This window comes from Mchenga conophoros, linkage group LG12, assembly GCF_057382185.1.
Source record: "Mchenga conophoros isolate Kocher_MC1m ecotype Shallow Benthic linkage group LG12, M_conophoros_male_GT1.1, whole genome shotgun sequence".
Taxonomy (NCBI): domain Eukaryota; kingdom Metazoa; phylum Chordata; class Actinopteri; order Cichliformes; family Cichlidae; genus Mchenga; species Mchenga conophoros.
This window is the reverse complement of record NC_140537.1, coordinates 21,022,813-21,039,336: the sequence shown is the minus strand read 5'-3', so window position 1 is coordinate 21,039,336 and position 16,524 is coordinate 21,022,813. Positions and strand designations below refer to the sequence as shown.

The 16,524-nt window shown below is 40.1% G+C and overlaps 1 long non-coding RNA gene across 1 annotated transcript; it reads right to left on the bottom strand.

The window, feature by feature from the left end:
• Positions 1-423: 423 nt before the first annotated feature.
• On the bottom strand, positions 424-5,154 carry LOC146562568 (uncharacterized). Its single transcript, XR_014894544.1, has 2 exons — positions 3,530-5,154; positions 424-969 (listed from the first exon to the last, which is right to left on the bottom strand). It is a non-coding gene; the product is annotated as an uncharacterized LOC146562568 (long non-coding RNA).
• Positions 5,155-16,524: the final 11,370 nt, after the last annotated feature.

Genomic DNA, 16,524 nt, shown 5'->3' with positions numbered 1-16,524 from the left:
TGAACCAGTGATTAAATTTCATAAATTTGCGATCATTTTTTGATTGTTGATTCCAAGATGGTCTGTTTGGCTTTTTTTTTCATTTTAATTCTCTTTTCAGTTTGCCAGAACAGTTCTCCATGCACTCTAAAAAACGCTGGGTTAAAAATGAGCCAATTTGTAACCCAACGCTGGGTCAAATATGGACCAAACCAACGCTTGGTTGTTTCAACTTAACAAGGTTGGGTTACTGTTTTGATCCAGCACACTGGGTTAGGATAACTATCCAAAAATTGGGTTAAATTGACCAATGTTTAAAGTTGGGGTTGCCAAAAATTGGGTCGAAACTCAGAACCCATCACAAGGGTTATCTTACCATTAACGTTGGGTTAAAATTTCTACTTACTATAAAATTAAACATATAAAAACTAGATTCAAAACAGATTTTCTCAAATAATCTTTTTATTCCCATATGATACATAGAATATAGACAAACAGAGTAGTTAATTATCACTTTTTAAACTCTTGAACAAGTCTGCCAGCACACTGAGGTCACAGAAACAAGAGAAAAAAAGCTTGCATTCACAGTGTTGTTTGCAGTTTTCTGTCATCATGATCTCTCCTGAAGTTTGTCACTATTAGCCAAGCAGTAAGTCCACAATACTGTAATGATGATTGTGACTTTGGTCATGGTTGCAGAAAATTTTAATAATATATAATATTATTATTTTTTATAATTAATACTTTTTCTGTTCATCAAAAATTTACTCTGTGAAATTTGAGAATGCAGAATGTTAGAATATATTTTTGTTCAATATTTGATTCATTCAGTTGCATTTTCTGCAACTGAAAAATCTGAACGCATACACACAGCAGTAGCACAGAGGTCAGCACTGTTGCCTCACAGCATCAGGCTGGGGTCTTTCTGTGTAGATTTTGCATGTTCTCCCCGTCTTTGTGTGGGTTCTTCCTGGGTACTCTGGCTTCCTCCTGCAGTCCAAAGACATGCAGTTAGTGGGGATAGGTTGCCCCTAGGTGTGAGTGCAAATGGTTGTTTGTGTCTATGTGTTAACCCTGCGACCGATATATAGTTTGGATAAATTATTGTGACACCTGAATTGAAAATGATACCATACTTTATTCATTCACAATCTGTTGTCTCTCTAATGTTTAATAGTAGTAATATTCTTCACCTCTGTGTATGTTATATGTGATTTTCTGGCAGAGCAGCAATTTGTGCTCACAGATGGTGAAAATGTGGAGAGATGGTGGTGTTCATCCAGCTAGCGGTGCATGTTTACTACAGTGTATGAGGTGATTGAGTGCACAGCGTCCACACACTGCACAGGGTAAAAACATTACTTGAATATTGTTTTATATTTATATATATATATTTACTTTCTGTTGGCCATCACCTCAGGTTCACCATTATAGTTTCAGCCTACAAATATAAACTGTCTAAATATTAAAACATTTCAAAAATAGTTGTTTTCAAGCATTAATGTCTCAGAAATAAGCAAAGCTGTTCATGTTTGTCATTATAGTTTTATTTTTATGAAAATGATGAACTTCACATTGTGTATCTAATCAAATAACATTTGATAAATCTGTTTCATTCTCATACATATGTAACAGAAATGTCTCTAATGTAGACCTGTACAGAGTAGTGTAAGCTATAAAATATCATAAATGAAACACTAACATTTATGTAAAACTTTTTTGAATAAAAAATGAACAAGCACTTTACAGATTTTTAAAAAAGGATCTTAAAAACAACACTTTTTAAAATCTTTGGTCTAAGTGGTCATCAAAACAGAAAACAGAACTCAACAGTTTTCAATAATAAACTGTACCATGCACTAATATGACACATCCCCCAATAACAATATATATTTCAAAGTTTAAAACCACATGCAGTGCGTGACCATGATCAGCACACTGTTCACTGAGACCCTGAACACCACTTCTTTGAAGCTTTCTTCTTCTTCTTCTTGCAATCAAAATGAAAGCAGAAACAGGACTAAGTCTACTGAAAGGAAAAAGCTGAATATCTGAGCTAAAACCTCTCAGGTGAAATAATTACGATAGAAACAATAATTCAATGCAATGTCTCAGGTAGCTTAGTCCATTATAACTGTTGATACAAGCTCAGTACAATTAATACTCAGTGTTAGGGAACTCCAGTGTGGGAACTAGTGGCTTTTATGATTTTATGCTTGTAATCATCTAACTTTCATCCATTCATCCATCCATTTAACTTAGGAGTAAGAAATTTCAGGTCATGCTGTCTTTAACTAAACGACTTGGTTCACTTTGTGGCTGGGCTGTATGTGCGGATATATCATGTCAGCTTGGGCAGGAGTACTTGTCCCCTGTTACCATTAGCAAGATTCTCCAAGAGTTCCTTCATGAGTAGAGCTTATAAGCGCTTCAACCTTCTCGCGCATCTGTGGCTGTGCAGGTTGCCCGTTTTTTGGTTGCTCTTTTTGCCCCAATGGTTGTGAGTGTGTATATACCCCCAATAGATTTTTCGGGCTGCAGTTAACTTGGGAGGAAGGGGTGGGTCTCCCATGACAAGATAAAAAACTATTATGTGGGATACCTTTTAATTAAATCCCATCACCTGATATCAAGTGTCAAATTATATCAAACCTGTAAAGCTGTTTACAGTCAGAGGTTTTGAAAACTGTGATTGTAAATACATTCAAACAAGCTTTTCTCTTTGTGTTGAATATCAACACTGTGACTTCTTTGCCTGTAGGCTTTACTTAAACGCGACCAAGAACTGAGTTGTAGAAGCCGTCACTCCAAATGTCCTTTGATAATAAGAAAAAATACCTTTTCAGTACACGGCCTAAATTTCTTCCCTGACTTCTTCTGAATGCCATCATAGACTGGACCAATTATGCTTAACTGACTTAGAGACAGTGTTTTCTATGTAAGAATGTCTCGTGCTGATAGACCTGCAAACTTGACAAAACTGTTTTTCAGACTACAGGTAGCTGTCCTCAATGTATCCAATTCAGGGTCACAGGAGGATGCTGCTGCAACAAGGCAAAGGCAGGACAGGCTCCCAGTTTATTGCAGGGCTAACACAATACATGTGACAGAAAATCCACTTAAATGTTTGTTTTTTATAATAATAATCATAATTGTGATTCTAATTATTATTTGAAAGTTTCTTTATAAATCGACTTAGATTTTTTATAACCCCTAGAATATAAACCTGAGCTGTTTCAGATTCTGAGCTCTGACATCAGTGTAATGTGGCTATGTCCTCACTGCAGCTGCCTCTCCCAAGTACTTCTGCTTCTTGTCTTCCCCCAGGCAAACACGCCTTCCTTTAGGTGTACATTCATACAGAGGTAATCTACGGAAACACACTAGTTCAGTCTTTGATAGAGAAATCAGTTTCTGTGAAACATTTCTGTAAATGAACATCGTGTGGAGAATTAATGTATTACTAACATAACCACATTATCATTATTATCATCACTCGCTGACTTGTTAATAGTTACTATATAAATGCTGTCCATTTATATGGTCTTACCTGTAAAGACTGCTGTATTCATCGGATTCCAACTAGAGCGAATCTGGAGTCTTCCCATGCTCTTGTAAGTGATCCTCCATCTGAATGGATGATAACAACCTTCTGAACAAACTATCTGTTGGAGATGGCCCATACTGGCCCATAACGATTGGACGGATTTCAGCTAATAACGTCCATTTTATGGACTGATCCATAGCTGGTGTTCCTTTACCCATGCTCCATCGCTATGAGATGTATAATCGGCCCTTTGTGCGTCATTTCGCTGAGAAAAACAACGCCGATCACATGCGTCCCCTTGGTTCATGAAAAAAAAGAAAAAATCTAAAATGTCCATTAGATGGCAGCAGAGCGCAGTAAATGTACCTGAGCCTAAGTCACATGTGGCCCGTGGCAGACGGCTGTTCCCTCTTAAAGTGAGATAACTTTAGAAGCTCAGTTGTTCTGTTGATGAAATTACACAATAGTGATAAGGTCAAAATCCGAAAAAACCAAACACTACCGTGAGAGGAAACATCAAAAGCTTAATTTCATACCAAAAACTTTGTGATTTCAAACTTTGTCCTCCCTCGGGACAAATCTGTCCACACCAATATAAAATACCCACCATCTGTGAAACACTACAAATATAAAAGCTTATTTACATCACATTACAGCCCCACTCTCAAAAACCGATGAGGGTGTAAGACTTCCTGTGAAGCTGGATTTAAGAAAAAAGTGAAGATGGAGCTTTTTTATGACCCCAGATAGCAAAATATGGTAAATGGCCAGCATTTGTATAGCGCTTTACTAGTCCCTAAGGACCCCAAAGCGCTTTAAACATTAAGTCATCTACACATTCACACACTGGTGATGGCAAGCTACATTGTAGCCACAGCCGCCCTGAGGCGCACTGACAGAGGTGCCACTGGTGCCACCGGGCCCTCTAACACCAACCAGTAGGCAATGGCTGAAGTGTCTTGCCCAAGGACACAACAACCGAGACTGTCCGAGCTGGGGCTCGAACCGGCAACCTTCCGATTACAAGACGAACAGCCAACTCTTGAGCCAGGATTGCTAAAGAGACATAGCTATGTACAGATGCTTGTGCTTTACTTGAATTAGCTTGTGTGTTTCTAATGTGTTTCTTTTTAAATCCCTGTTGTGTCAGACATTTTATCAATATTCTGTGATGATCAGCTGATCATTGATCAGTTTCATGCTTGAAGTAGCAACAGGAGAGGGAGGGGGAGAGAATGAGAGAAGAAGAGGCAGCTGTGCATCATAAAAAACACAGAATAGATCCAGCTTTTTGTCTTTTTTTCATTCTAGCTGAAGTACGGGGGAAACTTTTCAGCTCAATACAAAACACGTAATATTTTCTCTGAATACGGGACGATTCCATTTTTTTACGGGACGGGTGGCAACTCTACTAACTAACCTTATGAATAAAATAAAGTTCACTATCAGTAACGTCATAGCACCCACCCAGCTGTATAGAAACTCCGTCATGCTAGCTAGCACGCAGTACGAGTTATTGTAACTGACTGTAACAAGTCAGCACAACGAAAATAAACTACACCTAAACTTGGTTTATATCTGACCCAGATAGACTGCAGGTCATAACTTCTTACCTGAAGTTCAGTTCACCTGACGCTCGGACAGGCAGCCGCCTCGGGTCTCTCCTCCTCCTGCCTCACCTTTCCCTCATCCATCTGCTGGCCTCTGTGGAAGTTCCGCCATTGCCAGCACCAAACAACTGAGTTATTTTTACACATCGGTCAGCATCTGGCCAAACCACCACCTTTCATTGTTTATACCATTACAAAAACAAACAAACAAAAAAAAACCATCTGCCAGTCCAGCTATGATCTGGAGAGCTTCTCGTCGTCTCCCAACTAGACTGAACAGGAAAAACAGAGGTGCCAACACCACCAATTTTCAGCATCTGGAATTTGTACCATCTGGTGCTGTCACACATTCAGTCTCGGATTCTTCACGACTGAAATTGGCATTAATCAATACAAGGTCCGTGGTGAACAAGACTTTCATATACCGTGACCTGTTTGTCTCTCATGGCTTGGACTTTCTTTTTATCACTGAAACTTGGCTACCCACTGATGATCTAGCTGCTTTTGTGGAATTGACTCCTGAAAACTGTAACTTCCTTAACACACCTTGGACCTGCCGCTGTTCCAGATCAACTGGCGTTTAGATCAACTGGCGTTGGTCGAACAGATGTGTGGCAGTCTTGCGTTTCAGGAGCTGCTACCGACAAACCAGCAAAAAAACGCCAAATGTGTCACCTGTGACACTTGTGAGGTTGTCTCAAACACACTCCGTCAGTCTTGATGCTGTTGAACAACAAAATGTTTAAAAACGTGGCGAGTTTACCTGGTGATATCCTCATGCGCGACGCGATCGCGAAAACAGCAAACAAGTAACACCACGCCGTTGTTGTTCACAGGACAGCAAGAGTAAACGATCGGGAGACCCTTGTCGTCGTTATCGTTCCACTCGCACGGTTTATTTTACCGAATTCAGCGTTTTTGCTCCACAACTAAAGCGAGCAGTTTGCTCTGTGCACCAACATGGAGTCGAGTCAACCAGCGCCACCTCTGGCCAAGTGCCACAGCCTACAGCCAGATCAACTGGTGACACACATCTGCAGCACGTTTGAATTCGTGTCATGCACATTTGTACCTTTCAATTGTGTGTTTGTGCGTCATGCAAATAAACCTTTGAAATGAATGAAATGATATCATGTATTTATTATCAGCCTACATTTGTACAAAATGCCAAATGACATACACATAGTCATAAGAATCACCATCCTGATATCAACACTTTTGCCCATAAGAAAAATGTCGTGAACAAATATATGACACACCAATATTTCACCAGTGTTGTAACTCACATGTCGCCAGCATAGTCTGCCTGTGTCTCCCCTCTGCAAACGCACATTTCAGAGTTGGATGTGATATACAGTCTGTATAAGTGTGGTCAATCCCATAACGATCCGTAAGGGGATGGCAGCTACGCTGAATGTACAGCAGTCACACAGTGATCAGCAATAAACAGTCCCCAAAACTTGCATATAATCCCCAATGTGGAGCCCATCTACTGACTACCACATAGCAGCTGGACCAGTCCCCAATGCAGGTCAGTCCACTGCTGCCACCTGTGGCCAAGTACCATAGCCTACCACTAGATTAACTTGTGACACACATCTGCACCTGCTGCTATGATCACATTGAGTAAAGGCTGAGTGGCTGCACTCACACGTGGTGCATCTAAATCTACCCACAAATATGTTGAAACATGCAATGCCAGCAATGTGGATTGTCAACACTACAAACAATCAGTAAGCAAAGACTACACGGGTCAATTCCTTCTGTCCATCATCCAGCCAGATATACGTATGACACACATCTGCAGCTGGTCCCATCACCACGTTTGAATATGTTACCTGCACAACACATTTGTAATTGTCAATGTTGTCTTTGCTGTCCCATAAACTATGCAACCACATGAAACACAATTGTGTATCCATTTAAATCCCATCATATACATGAAGTTGTAGACATCACAACTCCTTCTGTTCATGTTATTACCCAACAACAATATGCATTCCACACATAGATCACATAGAAATATGTCATCAGTGTGCTCACAACACACCTTGTCAGAATAGGCTGCCTATGTCTCTACTGTGATTCTGTATATTTCAATTGTGCAACTGGAGTCACATGAGGCAACCGTGTGGTGTTTGCTAGGAACACTGGTAGCCAATATAGGTGATTAAGCAGCACAGCTGGAAGGAATTGGTAGTCATATGCAGTCTATATAAGCCCAGTGAGTACAACCAACATCTGTGGGTTTCGTGAGGTGGTAGCAGTCAGTGAATTTACAGCAGTTAGATAGTGATTAGAAGGCAACTATAGCCAGTGTGGTTGGGAAGAGCTTGTGAGAGAGTGGACTCCTGAAAGTGAGTGAGTGAGGTGTGCTAGTTGGTTTGTGTGGTGTGTCTGTTAGTCTGTGTGTTTGTGGTACAGTGGAGTAGGTAGATAGGTGGACAGGTGTAGGTGAGGGAAATGGATCCCAGAATTGTGAGGGAGCTTCTGGAGTTCAAGCTCCACGATCGCTATCCTGAAGGATCAACCAGCAGGGAAAGATATACAATCAAAAGAAGAGCTGAGACCTTCAGGATAAAACACACAAACACACAATTGAAAGGTACAAATGTGCATGACACGAATTCAAACGTGCTGCAGATGTGTGTCACCAGTTGATCTGGCTGTAGGCTGTGGCACTTGGCCAGAGGTGGCGCTGGTTGACTCGACTCCATGTTGGTGCACAAAGTAAACTGCTCGCTTTAGTTGTGGAGCAAAAACGCTGAATTCGGTGAAATAAACCGTGCGAGTGGAACGATAACGACGACAAGGGTCTCCCGATCGTTTACTCTTGCTGTCCTGTGAACAACAACGGCGTGGTGTTACTTGTTTGCTGTTTTCGCGATCGCGTCGCGCATGAGGATATCACCAGGTAAACTCGCCACATTTTTAAACATTTTGTTGTTCAACAGCATCAAGACTGACGGAGTGTGTTTGAGACAACCTCACAAGTGTCACAGATGACACATTTGGCGTTTTTTTGCTGGTTTGTCGGTAGGAGCTCCTGAAACGCAAGACTGCCACACATCTGTTCGACCAACGCCAGTTGATCTAAACGCCAGTTGATCTGGAACACCGCCATTGTGGCCGCTTGGCAACAGTTTTCAGAGATCACTTTATGTAGCAGCCCTTGGCATCAAGAACGACAGAAGAGTCTCTAACGGGTGCAGCCATTTATTTCCTCACCACACACGGCTCATTCTCTGGACGTTGAGCACCGTGAAAACTATAAAATAAGAAAAAATTGATACCCGTACAGTACCTTTTGAACTATAACAATGAGCTTAAGTTAATTCAGGTAAGTTCAAACAAGTAATTCTGAGATATACAGTCACAGATTAAATAAAACAAAAGGGGTTACTTCAAACAGCATCAAGGGATTACACAGTTCGGTTAAATACAATATAACAACAGATCACCTCTCATCACATACCTCAGTCCGCTTGCCAAGGGTGCAAACTCCGGTGAACACTTAAACACTTCGGCCCGTTTCACATGGGGTGCTGCTAGCTTGCATGACACACATGTCTAGCTAAAAAATAGCACATGGATGTAAGTAACGTAAGTACAGAATAAAAAGGTTTTCAGATAGCTCACAATAAAAACGCAGCAACATACCTTACATTAGAAACACACTTATCATACTTATCAAAGTATTATCGTAACTTACATGGACTTTGTACAACTTATTCCTGCCGCGACAGACTGCTCCATACACGTTACGGGGCATGCCTCTGAGCACATCTGTCCTTAGTGCGACTGCGCATACAGTTCCGACAACCCCCGCAAGGATGACTTATGGTATAGATCAGCGGTCCATTACACTTTAAATGCAGAATTTCTGCTACTCAGAAGTGACTACACTAGTTTTGAACTGCAGCTGTTTATGCTGGATCTGTCCTAGGCCTCCTCACCTTAACAAAGATTTCATTCAGGAATTTTCTGTCTGTGACACTGCCAACCACTGATAGGTTTCTAATCCTTGGTGACTTTAATATCCATATGTGTTGCCCCTCCAAACCTTTGGTTAGGGAATTTTCACAACTCTTGGAGTCATTTAACCTGACCCAGTCTGTCAACGGCCCTACACACAAGCAGGGCCACATTCTAGACCTCATCTTGTCATCTGGGCTCTCACTGATCGGTGTTGAGGTGATTGATGTGTGTCCAGCTGAACATAATTTCATTTTGTTTAATGTTCCCATTTCTCACTCATCCTCTAAAAAAAACCCAGGCGCCCTCTCTTACACGCCCTATAACACCTAAAACTGCTCCCCAATTCTCAGCTGCCTTCGCTGCATCTCCTTTAGCCACCTTTGATGAAATCTCTCCTCATTACAATAATCCTGATGAGCTACTGGCAAAAATTTAAAACTCAGCCTTGGCTAAATAAGGTCACTCGTGCCGTCAGACAGGAATGCAGGAAAGCAGAATGAAAATGGAAGAAAGATAAGCTCCACGTTTCTTACCAAGTGTTTAGAGATTGTTATTTCTCCAAGATCATTACTAAGAATTCTGGTAATACCAAAGTTCTGTTCAACACAATCAACTCTTTTCTGCATCCCACCACTTCAGCCATATCTGAAACTGCCTCGCACACCTGTGAGGATTTTCTAAAGTTCTTTACTGAAAAAATTGATAATATCAGAGCACATATCCCGCTCTCATCCCAAGACCCTTCTGAACCCCCTACATGTTCATTCTTTTTCTCTGAATTTAAACCAGTTTCATTATCCCATCTTACTGATATAATAATGCATATGAGACCAACTACGTGCCCCTTGGATGTGTTACCTACTCCATTTCTCAGAGATGTGCTGAAGACAGTCCGCCCTAACATCCTTGCTATTGTAAATGGCAGTATCTCAAATGGAACTGTTCCTCATTTGTTTAAACAAGCTGTTGTCCAGCCGCTTCTAAAAAAAACAAAAAACTGGTTTGGACCCGTCAGTTCTTGGCAATTTTAGACCAGTCTCTAAGCTGACATTTTTGTCTAATGTTCTCGAGAAAATTGTCCTCCACCAACTTTCCTCATTCTTAGATGCACATAATGTCAACACATCTCTGAACACATCTCTGTTATAACTAAGGCATTATTAAGAAGTTACAAGAATTGTTTGTGGATTTAAAAAAAACACAGCGCTGACTGAGTGGTTGAGCTGTCTGGGTTTTCAGTTGTAATTCTATCCTTTTCATGATTTACCCTACAAGCAGCACGGCTGCAGTGTCTTACATGCAGAATTAAGTTTCGCAATACTTGTCAGAGAAAACACAAAAGATAAGAACAAAACATGCTTTCTTTTTTGTCTGCAGTAATAATAATTATCCAAGAACGACCTCCTTGCTTTTCATGACAGAGATAAGGTGTCATTTATGTCAAGTAAAATGATTAAATATTATTTAAAAAAATAATGGACATTTGTTTTTAAGAAGATATTGTGATTCCAGATAATATGGATTATTGGTGATAAAAAAGGCAAAACCCCCAAGAGCGATCTCTCAGATTCTACAGGCCTCAGTTAGTGTGATAAAGTTTAAAGTTTATGACAGTACATTTAGAAAAAATAAAAACTGAACAAGTATGGCTTGCTTGTCAACTTTCTGTCATGGTGTAGGGGGCATCCACTGGAGTGTCTTGGGAGTCCTCTGCATACCAACACAAAGCGCAAATTACATTGTAATTGTTCACTTGCTTATTGAGCACAATTTTACCTTTGTGTACAGGGTTGCTCTCTGTAGTTGTTTATGACCTGTGACAAGAGAGAGCCCATTGTTCCTTCAGTGGGCTGGTTTCAGTCATTATGCAAATGTGCTGTTTATAAGGTTGGGGAAACCTGCAGTCTGCTGAGACTGAGGGTGAGTGACGAAATGTTTCTCCCACAAAACGCCACGTCCAGATGAACAGAATCAACTTTTTGGAGAAGAGAGAGTCCAATTTATGTTGTTCCAAACAAAAGAAAGATTCCTTGCCAAACTGTCCAAAATTACAAAAGGCATAGCTATGTCTCTAATCTCTAACTTTGCTCTGTTTTATTTCAGCAGGATCAGTATTTGTACAGGTAATGTCCATGTGTTTAATCATGTTTTTTGCTTCAGTTTTTGATATACTGCAGCATATTTGGGGTTATATGCAATAAATGAGCAGGTCAAGAAAGAAATCTTTCCTATTTTTCTGTTCTGTCCTCAGTTACTGTGACACAAAAGCATCTTCCGTGATGCTTACATCTCTGGTAAAGTCTCATAAGTGTCAGCTCTATTGTAATACTAAGCTACCAAGAAGATTTACACAGAGTTTGTAATTGCAGAGAAAAAGTTTACTTCCTGTGGATATGCCATAATTATTTAGATATAAAGAAAGTCTTTTCATGCATCGTGAAATTGTAGTAGAATTCGAATTCTGAAACAGGGGCAAAAACACACGGGAGACTGTAAAGCAGTTGGTGACATAATGGGACGCAATACGATAAGGTGCGATAATAGTCACGTGACATCGACACAGCCCTCGGAACAATCCATCAAATCAAATGTTCTACTCAGGTTTCGACGGGTACTGAAACAATTTTTCGATTTTAACCCAGCGACATGTACTTGAAATCTTTTTATTGGTGGAAAAACAACCTTTAACATATGCACTTGTATTTTAATGGTTCCAAGATTCAAGTCAAACAGTCAAGAAGCAGCAGCATTTTTTTCTTGTCCCTCCACAAAACCCGAAACAAAACAATATCTCACAGAACAATGTTCAGTTTCTTTGGAAAATGGAGTGTTTTTTATTTTTGCTTTTGTGATCACCTTCATCTGCCAACCCGGCACGTAGACTGCTTGGCAGCAATCCTGATTTTTTTCACCCGCTATTGTTCAACATGTAATCTTCCTGGAAGATTTGTGGTTTCAGACTTGTGCAATTAGTTTTGAAATGCCTCAGTGTCATATGTCTTTCAGTGTTTTTAAATATTGCATACTCTTTGCTTTTGAAACAGCTCCGATCACATTTCACGTGGTCACATATCTCATGTACTCACAAATGAAAAAAATATGTGTCCTGTTTTGTGACAGTTTAATAAAAAGTCAGGATAATCCAGACACGAAGAAAGGTATTTCCTAAAATGTGTCCATCGATACAGTCAATACCGGCATACACTCCGATTTTTATCAGTTGATTCTCTAGAAAACAGATTATGACAATGGAGCCACCAATTTAAAAATATCAGCAACTATGAAGAGTTTTTGCTCTACCCAACCAGCCTAAACTCCATTTTTATTCATAATGTTTTGTAAAGCAATTGGTGATTGTCCAGGAAGAGCTCACTGGGCCTTAATTTAAACAAAAACAGTGATTTTGAGCTATTAGAACGTGAATTTAACATAATACATATACCGGAAAGGAAACCCAGATATATCTGTCGTAAAACACAGACATAGATTCTTAATCCCACTGTGAAATTCACTGTTCATTGTTACAAACGCACAAGGGTCAGGAATAAAAAGGGAATTTGAGATATATTAGAAAAAAAAATATATGAAAATAGGAATAGACATAATAGCGCTGTCTGTCTAGAATGTAAAAATTTAACAAGCTTCATTTAATCTCTAATTTAATACATTTCTTGCTTTCCACAAAACACGCAGGAGTTGTCAGATGTTTCTTCTTTTATAAAACCAACTAATCTGGGTGGATAATTGATTAAATCAGAGTTTGCATCCTAATGTTTTTAATATTCTTAAAAATACGTTTTCATAAATAATCCTCTCCAAAACAAACAAAACATTTCCTTGTCGTTACAAAGTCTCGTTAGCCAGAAAGAAGCTAGCAGGGAAGCAAAGGCTTTGTAGAAATAGATAATGTGCCTTGTCAGGTTGGGTTGAATGGAAAACAGAGTTGGAAATAATGAACAGTTACAATAAATAATGTAAATAATAATGAAAACAACGTATGCTGTCAAAGCCCAGGAACCGCAGAACAGGAACTAACAGCAAGAAAAGGTAGAGGAAGAGGAAGAAGAGAAACTTAATTTCTAATTCTTGATTTAATACTTTCAATAAGTCAACTCCACTGCTTGCCGTAGTGCTGAGGAGTTTCTTATGATTCCAAGAAGAGGAAAGCTCTTGAACCTTCTTATGACAACTGTCTGTTAATATTTCAGGAATATTAATGGATTTTACCGATACATAAATAAGACCTGCACCATTCATTTTACTGGAAAAAGTCTGCAGATGAATTGAAATATGATAAAAAAATGAGAAAACACTGAAAACTACAAGCTCTTATAAGCTCCGATTCCATGCGCAGTGTACACACAAACACACACATGTGAACTCCTCCCTCATTCGACTCAATGTGATTAGACAAACATTGGTCACGTTTCAAGTTCAGCATCTTTTATTAACGCATGCATCACTACATTCCTTAAAAACATTTACCAGAAGACGAGCCTGATTCCCATTATTTTCGCCACAGCTACTTCCTGATTGCTGCCAAAATAGAAACAACAGATTAAATAGTTGAAATAAAACACAATCCCCTAAAACCCGGTTTCGTTTTGTTATTTGATACTTCTGTTACCGCAATCCTGCACATGCTTGGCAGTAATACAGATATTTTTCCTCATTGTTCGTTAACATGTCTGGAATTTTTTAACCCTCTACTGCATGGCGTTGCCCTGAGGCAACAAACCACATTTTCATGCCTTACATTGGCCCTTCAAAAAAAAAAACCAGTTTTTTTTTTCAAATAATGCTACCAGGCACATCTCTTTCCAATAAAATGATGACTTGAAGGTGGTGTGACTTTCATTTCATTTTAAAAATACTTGTATGTGCATGAATATGTTGAGAAGCATATTTGATTGTTTGTTCTACTTTTTAAAATTTATTTATACAGTAAAACTGTTAATTTATATTCGTTGCCTCAAGGCAACACTGTGCAGTTAGACCAATTTTTTTCAGGCAATATAAAGCATTTGCATATGTGTGTAGAGATGTGTTTTTGTGCATTTATATGATCATAGTCAATGTTTTTTACTTTACAGTCTACTCATAATTACAGGACATGGATGTAAAAACGTTTTATGCAAGGAAACCAAGGGAATGTGCACTTTCTGTCCTCAGAAAGTGAGGACAGTGAGTTTTCAGGGAGTGACAGTGAAGTAGAGGAGTGGATCCCTGAATGAGGTTTGAGGGACACTTAGGAGCTCATGGGTCAGTTGGTGAAGTAACTGTGTCTTTGTGTGTGTTAGTGCCCACATAGCAAGCAGGTCTGGCCAGGATCTGGTATCAAGCCGGCACTTTGAGTAATCTGGGAGAGTAGAAAAGCGCTATATAAAAATCAGTCCATTCACTGTCTGAACAGAGTTTCGGCATGTTACTTTTGCACTGTTTTGCATGTTCCGGCACATGTTATTGCATGGCTTGATTAAGGTACACATTATGCTGACATCTGGGGCCAGAGCTGAAACTGTTCTGGGCCTGCACAGGGCCAGCAGTGTGTCTACAACTGGCCCATGGCTGCACACCACCTACAGATGGCTCACATACCGCAATGAATAAGGGCCCTTTGGTGGGCCAGATCATGTTTGCCAGAGGTAATCCACACATGGGCCAGCACAGGACGACCAGGGTGTCTGAAACTGGCCTTGTGCCGCCCCACGTGTGGGCCACCTCTGGCAAACAAGGTCTGGGCCACCAAAGGGCCGTCATTCTTTGCGGTATGTGGGTCATATGTAAGCACACTGTGTGGGCCTGATCCCTGCCATACCAATATTGCTGTGAGGGTCTCAGTGTGTGTGGTCATGTATTAATTATTGTTGTGGAGACACAAATTTGTTTACACACTCACATTGTGAGGTCTCGCTTACTTTATGGGGACAAATTGCAAGGTAAATCATTAAATTTTAGGGTGAAGGCTTGAGTCAGGGTTAGGGTAAGGTTCAGGCAGGGACTTGTGATGGGTAGAGTCAGGATAAGTCTCCAGGAAATGAATGTAAGTTAATGTAATGTCCCCAAAAGTGATGGAAACACAACGTGTGTGTGTGTGTATGCGCGCGTGCATGGAGTTAGGGTCAAATGTTGGATGTACTTTGGTGTTTTATTGTTTTCTGAAATGTTTACATTGTCTATTTGTTGTTTATTTATTTGTTCATCCTTGTTGTACTAATACAACTTATTATAGAATAACTTGGCATTTTACTACCCTTGTTGCACAGCGTTGCCTTGAAGCAACAAACCAATATCTGTTTGGGGGGGGGGGGGGGGCAGGGTGTCAAATTTTATGATTGATATATTATTAGGGACCCTAAAGCTCCCCCAAAATAGGGAGAAATATTTTTTTTCCCAAAAATTAAAAAGTCATGCTCTTCCAGGAACATTTGTGGTTTTAAACTTGAATAAGACGAAACATTTTGAGAACTTCTGGGATGTCCACCGAGAATCAAGGCCAGTGTTATCAATATATCAGAAAGCTCAGCGGAGCAACAGGTGGAGACTCTTGGCAGCTCCGGGGACCGCCGAGAGCCAGCCGAGTTCCATGAAAAATGCGCCCGACGTCAGGGGTGAGCCATGGCTTCCAGCGGAGTTCCTCCTCCAACTGGGCAAAGGCTGCTCAGCGTCGCTCCAGAAGTTCAATGTCTGCTGGGTCCATAGTATGGTCGCGATCTTCTGTCTTCTGGCTGTGTGCAGGCAGGAGTGGTGGTAAGGAGGACCCAATGTGCAGACATTCGGAGGCAGAAAGTAAACTCAAACTCAGATTTATTGCTAGATGGCAAACAGAACTAGCAAAACTGGGAATACAAATACTAAACTGAAAACAATAATAACCTGAACTGGCAAACGGACAGAACACACAGCAAGATGAGGGTAGATCACGACATGGACACAGAAAAACACAGGGCTTAAATACACAGAGGGAGCAATCAGGGAATGGGTAACAGGAGGGAAACACAGCTGGGGCAAATCAGGCCAAACGAGACAAAGGAAGCACAACCAGAAACAAACTAAACACAAGGAGCCAGAAACAAAAAAAAAGTGCAAACGACCAAACAAAAAAGTAAAAAAAAAATCTTTAAGAGAGGAAAAAGATTATTAGAAAGTGAAAATGGTTCCACTTGTGTACTGCACAGTAGATAAAATAAGTTTCAGTTACTGTTTAAAAAGGTGGTATTCAAAATACAGTTACTTTGTTGAAATAAATGGATTACATGGCGGTCTTTTCCTGTTTCATATGTTAGGTTATGCCCTCTCTATTTTTGGTAATTCCACACCGGTGGAAACAAACAAAACACGCATTAAGAGACTCAAATGCCTGTATGTCACGTCTCATAATGACGTGAAGAAATATTTTTAAAAATTACT